Source organism: Crocuta crocuta, unplaced genomic scaffold, assembly GCF_008692635.1.
Source record: "Crocuta crocuta isolate KB4526 unplaced genomic scaffold, BGI_CrCroc_1.0 scaffold50, whole genome shotgun sequence".
NCBI classification, from domain to species: domain Eukaryota; kingdom Metazoa; phylum Chordata; class Mammalia; order Carnivora; family Hyaenidae; genus Crocuta; species Crocuta crocuta.
Window position 1 is genome coordinate 896,070 of NW_027527428.1, and position 9,630 is coordinate 905,699.

Sequence of the window (9,630 nt, forward strand, 5' to 3'; positions counted from 1 at the left end):
GGTATTAGCAGAGCCCCACGTCCGCCCCGCATAGGCGCAGATGTTACCAAACCTGCGCTCAGTCTTTCAACATGGAGACAAAGCCACAGGTTAGCCTTGAGACGAGTTGCACAAACCAACCGCAGCGAGCCTGTTCTGATTCCCAGGAGCTTGGGGGCCAAAGGGTGAGGGGAGGCGGGGCAGGGGCGCGGAGGGAGGGGAAGGAGACCCCCCCTCTCTCCAGCCTCCCCCCAATCAGGTCCCAGCCGACCCCTCCCTCTGGGACTCCTGACGCCCCTTTTCTGGCCTGAGTGACAAGCCCTGAGTGAGCCCTTCATGGGAGAGGGGAACAAGGAACGAAATCCAGAGGAATCGGAAATAGTTGGATGAATAGCGCTTTGTTTACGCGCACACAATCGCAGAGCTCGGCTGGGGGTGGAACCAACCAGAAGCCTCCTGGCCAGGATTCCGCGGGCCACCCCAGCGCCTCCCACCCCTGAGAAAGTGCTTTGTAAACGAAATCTCTATGCAAATGTTGTTTTATTATTATTACACCGCCCCTGCCCCCGGGGCTGGGGACATCTGAAAGCGCTTTCAAAGGAGCATTTGAGGGCTCTAACTAGGCCAGGCCTCCCCCTCCCCCCACGCCCTGGCCCCGAACGGGGCCCCTTCCCTCCAACTGAGAGCTGATGTTTTCAGAGTCGTGCAGGAGCCCAAGAACCCGACGCCCGCCTTCCCGGACCGGGTGGGGAGAGGTGGGCAGCGCACTGCAGGCCCCAGCTGGCCCCCACGGAGCCTGCTTGCTGGCTTTTGNAGCCGAGGCGGGCCGGGGCCTCGAGGGGCGGGCAAGGGATCCAAGAATTTCCACAAGCCCGGGGCCTCCCTCCAGCTTCATTCCCAGGGAGGCTGGGGCACAGGGGCCCCTCCCCTGGGGCACGAACCCTGTTCCCCGGCCGTGATTAGTAGTCCCAAGAACACAGTCATCTGTCAGCACACCAACCGAGCAGGGCAGGCGGGCGGGCGGGCAGGCTGGCAAATGAGGACGTCAAGACCCAGCGAGGCCAAGGGCACACGGTTGGGAAGGCGGTGACACAATTCAAATCCAGGTCTCCGGATGACTTCTTTCTATAAACATCCACAGAGCGTCTACGTGCTGGGGACTGGGGCCCCGAAACAAAGTGGGGTATTCCTGACCTCGGGGACAGCCCAGTCAAGTGTGGAGGCACACGCTGGTCCTGGGGGTGGGGGTGATAATGGCTAACGAGGTGATAAATGGTAAGAGGGGGCGCTAAGAAGGGCAGGGAGGGGCTGCGAAGGAGCGTCTGGTGCCGATGGGAATGTTCCAGAAGGGAGGCCAGCCATATGAAGGCATGGGGCATGGGGCAGCGTGGCAGGTGGGGGGTGGTGCTCAGGGTTTACTTAGTCCTTCTGTTAGCGGGGTGGGGAAGGGGTGGGGATGCCGAACTTGGCATTTGAAACTCGAGTGTCTTTTAGGGCTTGGTTTTCTATCATGAAGCCAGCGGAGCACCCCGGAAGGGCTGGTAGAGAGCAACACACGGCGCCCTGAAGAATAGATGGAGGAGGAAAGACAGGGCAGGCAGCTATTTAAGGGATGATAAAAATAATAATCAGAGCCCTGGAGATGTCTCCAGGGCTGCTTCCCTGCACTCTGGTGGCCAGAAAGGGTTCATTGCCGAGAGCCGGGCTTGGACGAGGCTCCAGTGCAGACTCCTCCCCGCACCCGCCCCAGAGGCCCCGCCTCCTTCGGTCGAGGCCCCGCCCACTCCCCGGGTGCCTGGCCGGCCAAGGGCCGGCCCAGGACGCTGCCTCCGTGAGTCCCCCACTCCCAGGGCACAGTCACTGAATTGGTCTAAGAATGACAGCACCTGGCATTCGCGGCTTCTGCTTACCCCTCATGCCTTCTGGGGTGGGTTGGTCTCCCCCAAAGAGGGAGACCCAGTCCTAACCCCTGGTACCCGAGAAGGGGACCTGATTAGGAAATTGGATCTCTGCACGTGTAACTGAGGATCTCAAGGAGATCATCCTGGAATTGGTGTGAGCCCCAAACTCAATGGCGGGGGTCCTTACAAGAGGAGAGTTTGGGACACGCAGAGACGGAAGTCTTAGGACACAGAGAGGGAGTCTTGTATGAAGATGGAGGAGGGGACGGGATTCTGGCGGCTGTCACGGAGCACCCAGGGGGGCCTGCCACCACCCTCCCCACCCCCCGCCCAGACCCCAATGGAGGTGGGACCGGTTTTCTGGCAGGAGCCCGCCCTGCCCCCACCGCCCTCTCGGACCTGTGGCCACCGCCATGGGAGCACATATCTGTTGTCTTAAGCCGCAGGCTCTGTGATAATTTGTTAGGCAGCCGCAGCAAAGGAATACATCCGCCTGCTTGGAAATTCAGTTTCAGAAGACCTCACCCGTTTTACAGATGAGCAAATAAACGCACAGGGAAGTGCTTGACTGCCAAGGTCTCACAGCTAATTGGTGTCAACTGGGGGGCGGGTCTGGGTCTCCCAACTCCTAAGTCCTTTCCTGCTCCTCTGACTCAAACCGGGGGGAGGGGGGGCTGCCCCCATGTATACTACCACCCCAAAGCTTCCCAGGTGCACAAGCATCCCCATTGTGCAGACATAAAGCAAGGCCCAGGCCAGAGAAAGGGCCGGGGTGGGGAGCCCAGTGCCCCCTCTGGAACCTTCACAGCCCTCGCTCTGTGCCCCGGAGCCTATCCTCAGCACTTGTGTTTTCATCGATTAATGAATTCATGGCTGCAAAGTGGACACCCAAATCGCTCTGCAAACAGTGCTGTTAATTTTTAATCACCATCATTATGAGGCGCCTATTTAACTCCGGCTGCAGATTTCCTGAATCATCATCCCCTGCCCCTTTCCCTCTGTAAATGCGCTGTTCTGAAAAGCAGATGTGTGGGGGAGCTCTAGAACTCTCTGACTGTCAGGAACTAGGGGAGGTCCTCCAGCCCGTCCCCCACCCCCTCTGACCTTGGATCATTCGAAGCCAGTGCTTTTCTGGGCCCAAGTGTGGCCAGGCCCTCCTCCCTGGTGTCTGTGCATCTATCTGCCTCCCTCCCACCTCGGGCATGCTGCGTTCGTGCAAAGGGTAAAGACTGTGGCATTGGCCAGGCCAGGTTCACATCTGGGCTCCGCTGGGCCCCAGCCTGTGATCCTGGGCCAGTCATTGAATCACTTCTCTGAGCCCTAGATTCTGCGCCAGGGGAATGAGACCCACAGGGTGACCGTACCTGGGGTGCTGTGTGAGAAGTACACATGGGCACGTGGGTGGCTGACATCAGGGAGTAGTTGGGTCGGAGTTGTCCCTCCTAGAAAGTATGTGCCGTAAGGAGTGAGGAATGGTGTCCTGCCCCAGATCCAAGGTGCCACCCTCTTCAAGCTTACTGTTCCTAAGGATCCCTGATAAAAGGTGCTGTGGGAGACGGGGAGCTCCATGCTGTTCAGCCGCTGGAGGGCCCGCTCGAAGTCCAGCAGACATGGGCCCGGTGGCTGAATAACCATGGTGCTGGGATGGAGTGGAGGTCAGAGGACTCCCCGGGGACCCACAGCTGCTGCTCTTCGCTCAGCACCAAGGACAACGGGCCAGTGTGCCCTGACCTCTCCGTTGCTCTGTGTGCCCCAGAGATGCCACTTGGCAGAGACAGCTGTTGGCCTCACAATAGCCACTTGGAGTGCAGGGCAGGGAGGTCCAGCAGCTGGGATGGGCCTGCGCTGTCTTTGTCCAGAGCTGAGCCTGTCTAGGAACTCTACTCTGGGAAAGGCGCCTGTCTCCCCAGGGGCGTGGGCACAGTGATGGCACTAATGGCACTAATGAGCCGCCCCACACATCTCATCTGGGCCTCCTCCTGTCCTGACTTGCAACTGTTCAAGCTGCTTGTACCCATTTTGCAGACAAAGAAACCACGGCTGAGAGGTGAGGAGGACTGCCTCTCTAGTAGATGTCGGAATGGGGACGTGGACTCCCAGGCTTCGTGACCAGTTCCTAGGACTTAGCCAATTGAGGTGCACTTTGTACACCATATTCTCTCTAATTCCCACCAAACCCCAGAAAGAGAACCATTATTATTTCTCTTCCACAGTTAGGAAGCCTGAGGCTCAAAGGCGTAGATTAGATGAGCTTCCCGAAGACCAGAGGCTCCGTCTGCAGGAGCCTGACCCCTGAGACCCGTGCTCGGCCACAGAGGGGGTGTGTGGGCTGCACTTTCCATCTGAGAGTCAAGGAGGCAGGACCCTGTGGGGCCCAGGGGGTTCCCGATAGCTTTCTTCACCCACTGTCACTGCCTCCTTGAGTCTCGGTCCTCGGGTCGTCCTCTCTTCTGTGCCCAGAGCCCTTCTAGGGGGAGCAGAGGCTGCTGGGAGCCTCCTGGGGCTCCTATGCCCCGTCGCCGGCAGCTCTGCAGGTGGGGGGTGGATACCACAGGCCCAGGCCACCAGCAAAAATGGGTTCGCAGGAGAGGCATGTGGGGCCACTCAGGTTACACTCATTTCTTCTTCCTTATCCACCGCCTTCCCAGCGTTCCTCGATGGTTCTGCCCCCAGCCAGCCTCTAGGGAGCTATTCTTTCATCCATCCATTCAGCTCTCACTCAAAAATATTGTTGAACTTCCATTCATGCTAAAGGATACAGAACAAACAAGGCACAGCTTTTTTAAAAAAAACAATCGACATCCAAGTCAGCACAGTGCAACAATGATTTCAGGAGGAAATTCCTTCCTGCCCCTTACATTTAGCCCATCCCCCCCCCCACAACCCTTCCAGCAACCCTCTGTTTGTTCTTCATGTTTAAGCGTCTCTTATGTTTTGTCCCCCTTCCCTGTTTTTATATTATTTTTGCTTCCCTCCCTTATGTTCATCTGTTTTGTATCTTAAAGTCCTCATATGAGTGAAGTCATATATTTGTCTTTGACTGATTTCACTTAGCATAATACCCTCCAGTTCCATCCGCGCAGTTGCAAATGGGAAGATTTCATTCTTTTTGATGGCTGAGTAATACTCCAGTGTGTGTGTGTGTGTGTGTGTGTGTGTGTGTGTATACCTCATCTTCTTTATCCATTCACCTGTCGATGGACATTTGGGCTCTTTCCATACTTTGGCTGTTGTCCATAGCGCTGCTATAAACATTGGGGTGTATGTGTCCCTTCGAAACAGGACACCTGTATAACTTGGATAAATACCTAGTAGTGCTGTTTCTGGGTCGTAGGGTAGTTAAGGGACAGCCTTCATCATTTTCTGTGGGGGGAGAATACAGGCCCCCATATTCTGTGGGGGGAGAATACAGGCCCCCACAGATGCCCACGTCCTGATCTCTGAAACCTGTGAGTAAGTGACCTTATGTGGCAAAGGGGACTTTGTGGATGTGGTTAAGGATCTTGAGATTACCCTGGATTGTCTGGGTGGCCCAAGGTCATCACAAGGGGACTTAGAAGTGGGAGGCAGGAGAGCCAGAGGGAGGCAGGAAAGGAGAGAGAGAAAGAGAGAGATTTGAAAACATCACTCTGAGGGCCTTGAAGATGGAAGGAGGGCCATAAGTCAAGGAAGGCAGGCGGTGTCTGGAAGCTGCAAGAAGTGAAGAAGCAAGACTGTCCCCTAGTACCTCCTGAAGGAATGCAGACTTGCCGATGCCTTCATATTCATTCGTTCGTTCGTCCGTTCATTCGTTCGTTCGTTCGGTAAGTAAGTAAGTAAGCTTTACTCCCAACATGGGGCTTGAACTCACAACCCCGAGACCTTGAACTCACAGTCCCGAGACCAAGAGTCTTGTGCTGTACCGACTGAGCCAGCCAGATGCCCCCAGTCTGCATTTTAGAGAGAATCTCTGGCTGCAAAGCCCTGGGGCCAGTCTCCAAGGAACCCCTCCCCCCCACACACAGAAGGACTTGGAGCAGCCCGTTAGCCAGAATCCAGCAGTCCCAGGAAAGGGGGTCATCTTCCCCGCAGCCCTGAAGCCGTCTGTGCTTTGTAGAGGAGAGAAACGTCCAGTGTCTGGATCTGCCATAATTATTAGCCGAGTTCTCCTATTCATTCCCGGATCCCAGGAGGTGGTTTTGTGCACCTCGTGGGGGTGCGCGCGCCGCTTGCCTCCCACTTGCAGGAGGGGAGGGCGGATTCTACAGGACCCAGAACCGCCAGCTGGCTGTTGACATTGTGATGGATGGATCCTCCCAGCCACAGCCCCGGGGCACTCATTTCGATGGATGGGGGGCCAAGGTCACGAGTTTGATGTGCCTTTGGGTCAATTGAGTCTGGAAGCAAAACTCCATTTCCATCACTGCAGACTGCCCTCCGGTCTGTTACTTCTAAATGATTCTTGGGTCACGAGGGGGACAGACAGAGTACAGATGGAAAAACCCTCCAGGCCCCAACTATTGATGGGAAGTCAATTGTGCCCATTTTGTGTCCAAGCCCAGTGGGTGTGGGTGGCAAGGGGACAAGCAGAGGGCAGCCTTGCCTGGCTCCCAGCCTGGATGACACCCCCCGACCCTGCCTGCATGTGCAGCCTACTGGGAGACGGTGGGGCTGGAGGGGAGAGGCTCACCAATCCTGACCTTCCCTCTGGTGGGGGGTGGAGGGTGGTTCATCAAAGCCTTAGAGAGCTGTCCTTGGTCTTACATCTTGGATTGGCCTTGAGTTGCATCCCTGGGCCACGACTCCATTGAGATGAGCAGCTAGAGACACTTAGGGAGTTGCCCACCGTCTCCATCGTGCTGTCTGCCAGGACACGATGCCACAGATGGGGGCTTGAACAGTAGGCTTTAATTTCTCACAGTTTCTGGAGGCTGGGAGTTCAAGATCAGGGTGCAGGCAGATTCAGGTCCTGGTGAGAGCCCGCTTCCTGGCTTGCAGGCAGTCACCTTCTCGCTGTGTCCTCACATGGTGGACAGAGAGGGCTCTAGTCTCCCTTCCTCCTCCTAACAGGACATCAATCCCATTGTGGGGGTCCCACGCTCGTGAACTTATCTAAATCTGGTCACCTCCACGAGGCGCCCTCTGCTAATACCATCACAGTTGGGGGGGCGTGTAGGACGGTAGGACTTCAACGTATGAACTTGGGGGGGTCACAAATGTCCAGTCCATGGCACCCGCCTCCCACACAGCTGCCTTCTTACCGTTTCTACTTGAAATGGCTTCATAGTGGGGCGCCTGGGTGGCTCAGTCGGTTAAGCGTCCGACTTCGGCTCTGGTTATGATCTCACGGTTCGTGGGTTCGAGCCCCGTGTCAGGCTCTGTGCTGACAGCTAGCTCAGAGCCTGGAGCCTGTTTCAGATTCTGTGTCTCCCCCTCTCTCTGACCCTCCCCTGATCACACTGTCTCTCTCTCTCTCAGAAATAAATAAAACATTAAAAAAAGAAGAAATGGCTTCATAGGTCTGAGACCAACTCTAGCTTCCCTGAAATTGGTACTACCTTCCATCTCCTATAAGGAATGTCACTCCCACCAGATGCTCGGGCCAAAGCGAGGGATGTCCTCGATTCCCCAAATGTGCTAGTCCTGCCCTTCTCATCATAGATTTCTCTCATCCCTGGGTCTGATTCAAGCTCCCCTTTCTCAGGGAGACCTCCCTATTACCTTCTCTAAAGTGAGACCCAGGGGCGCCTGGGTGGCTCAGTACGTTAAGCGTCTGACTCTTGCTGTCGGCTCAGGTCATGATTTCACGGTTCGTGAGTTCAAGCTCCGCATCAGGCTCCGTGCTGACAGTGCAGAGCCTGCTTGGGATTCTCTCTGCACCGGCCCTCTCTCTCTCTCAAAATGAATAAATAAACATTAAAAGAAAAAATAGAAACCCAGGTCACTCTCTGCCCCAGCACTCGCCAGTTTATCTGTGCGAAGCCCTTAGTGCCGTGTGCAGTGTTTCACATATTTCCTGTCTTGCTGACGCTCTGCCCCCCAGCCCACCTCACCCCAAGCCCACGTTCCCACTGTGGGGTTCTCCATCAGGCCCAGCAGGTGCGGTGCCTGGGGCCCTCAGCACCTTTAAAGGCCCACGAAAATGTTTTCATTTCCTTAAAATCAGAAGAAAATATGTGAGCACTTAGGCCAAGGAAAAAAAATCTTTTTTTCTTTTTCTTTTTTCTGAGAGAGAGAGAGAGACAGCGTGAGCAGGGGAGGGTCAGAGAGAGAGGGAGACACGGAATCCAAAACAGACTCCAGGCTCTGAGCTGTCAGCACGCAGCCCGATGTGGGGCTAGAACCCACGAACCATGAGATCATGACCTGAAGTGAAGTCAGACGTTTAGCCGACTGAGCCATCCAGGCGCCCTGAAAACGTTTTAATACATAACATAAATGCGTGCATGTTTTTACTAACGTGGTAAAAAGTGCCCGGCTGTCCACGCTCTTACATTCGCTCAGCGTCCCTGCGCCTCTCACGGTGCTGGGCACACAGCAGGTGTCAGGTAAACCCCTGACCGGGACAAACAGAACGAATCCGTGCTGCCCATTTCCGGCTTTGGAGGACATGGCCTCAAACTTGCAGGCAGCCCTGATTCGACTCGCTGCGGGGCAGGGGAGGGGCCCTGGTTGCCAGAAATGATACTGATGCCACATCTTCCAGGTCAGCTGGGAGGTTACACAGTCCCCTCGCCACCCTAGAGCCGCGGACAGAAGCCCTGGCCGCGGCCACCTTCCCAGTCCCTCCCTCGGTCTGGCTCCGGGGGCAGAGACTAGAAATTTACATCTCTGTGGCACTTCTCAAATAATATCTTCAGAGAAACACGCTACTGGCTGGGGTGTGTGTGTGTGTGTGTGTGTGTGTGTGTGTGTGTGTGTGTGTGTGTGTGTGTGNTCTCCAGCTTTCCCCCACAAAGTAGGTAAAATTTAAGATGGGAGTGGATACATCTCCACCCACCCCCTCCCCGCGGGACTCCATAAGCTTTTATTTTTCCTTTGAATAAAAAACACGTGACCTGAAAACAGTTTTGCCTTAAATGGACCTTCGGGGGGGGAAAAAAAAGGAAAAAGGTGTTCCTGCAACAGGATCTGTGGTTTTCAGCCCCGGATGGGACATCTGGCAATGTCTGGGGACATTTTGGATGGACATAGCCAGTTTGGGGGGCGGATGCTAGTAGCATCTAGTGGGTAGAGACATCTTGCAGAACAGTCCCCCAAAACAAAGAATGATGGGGCCCCAAGTGTCGATAGTGCTGAGGTTGAGAGCCCCTGCTTTGGAGAATCTAATCTATACGTCTTGGATGAATGACTTGGGCCACTTAGGTCTGGCCTTCTCCAGAGACCTGATTTTATTGATCTGCACTTTGGCATCAAGCCCTTGATTTGCTTGAGCAAAGGCAGCCTGATGGGCCGCATCTATTAGGAGACGGCGGTTGAGGACATTGCCTGAGACCCCACCCCTGGCTCCTTCAACGATCTCACACGAATCCCTCTCAGACCTCGGCAAATGCAGAGTTGCTTCTGGGGTGGGTCGAACCCCGTGGACATCGTGAGTTTCCTAACAGGTGGGTTTCCCTTTTCTCTTTGACTAACGGGAAGCTCCAGAGTCCAAGTTCCCTCCCACTTTTGAGAACCATGGAGGCCCCGCTCTGAGAACATTTCTGCTGGACCAACCTCTTGGTTCATTGTACTGTGTGTTCCAGCCCTGTTTTTGCTTCGATCTATTTTT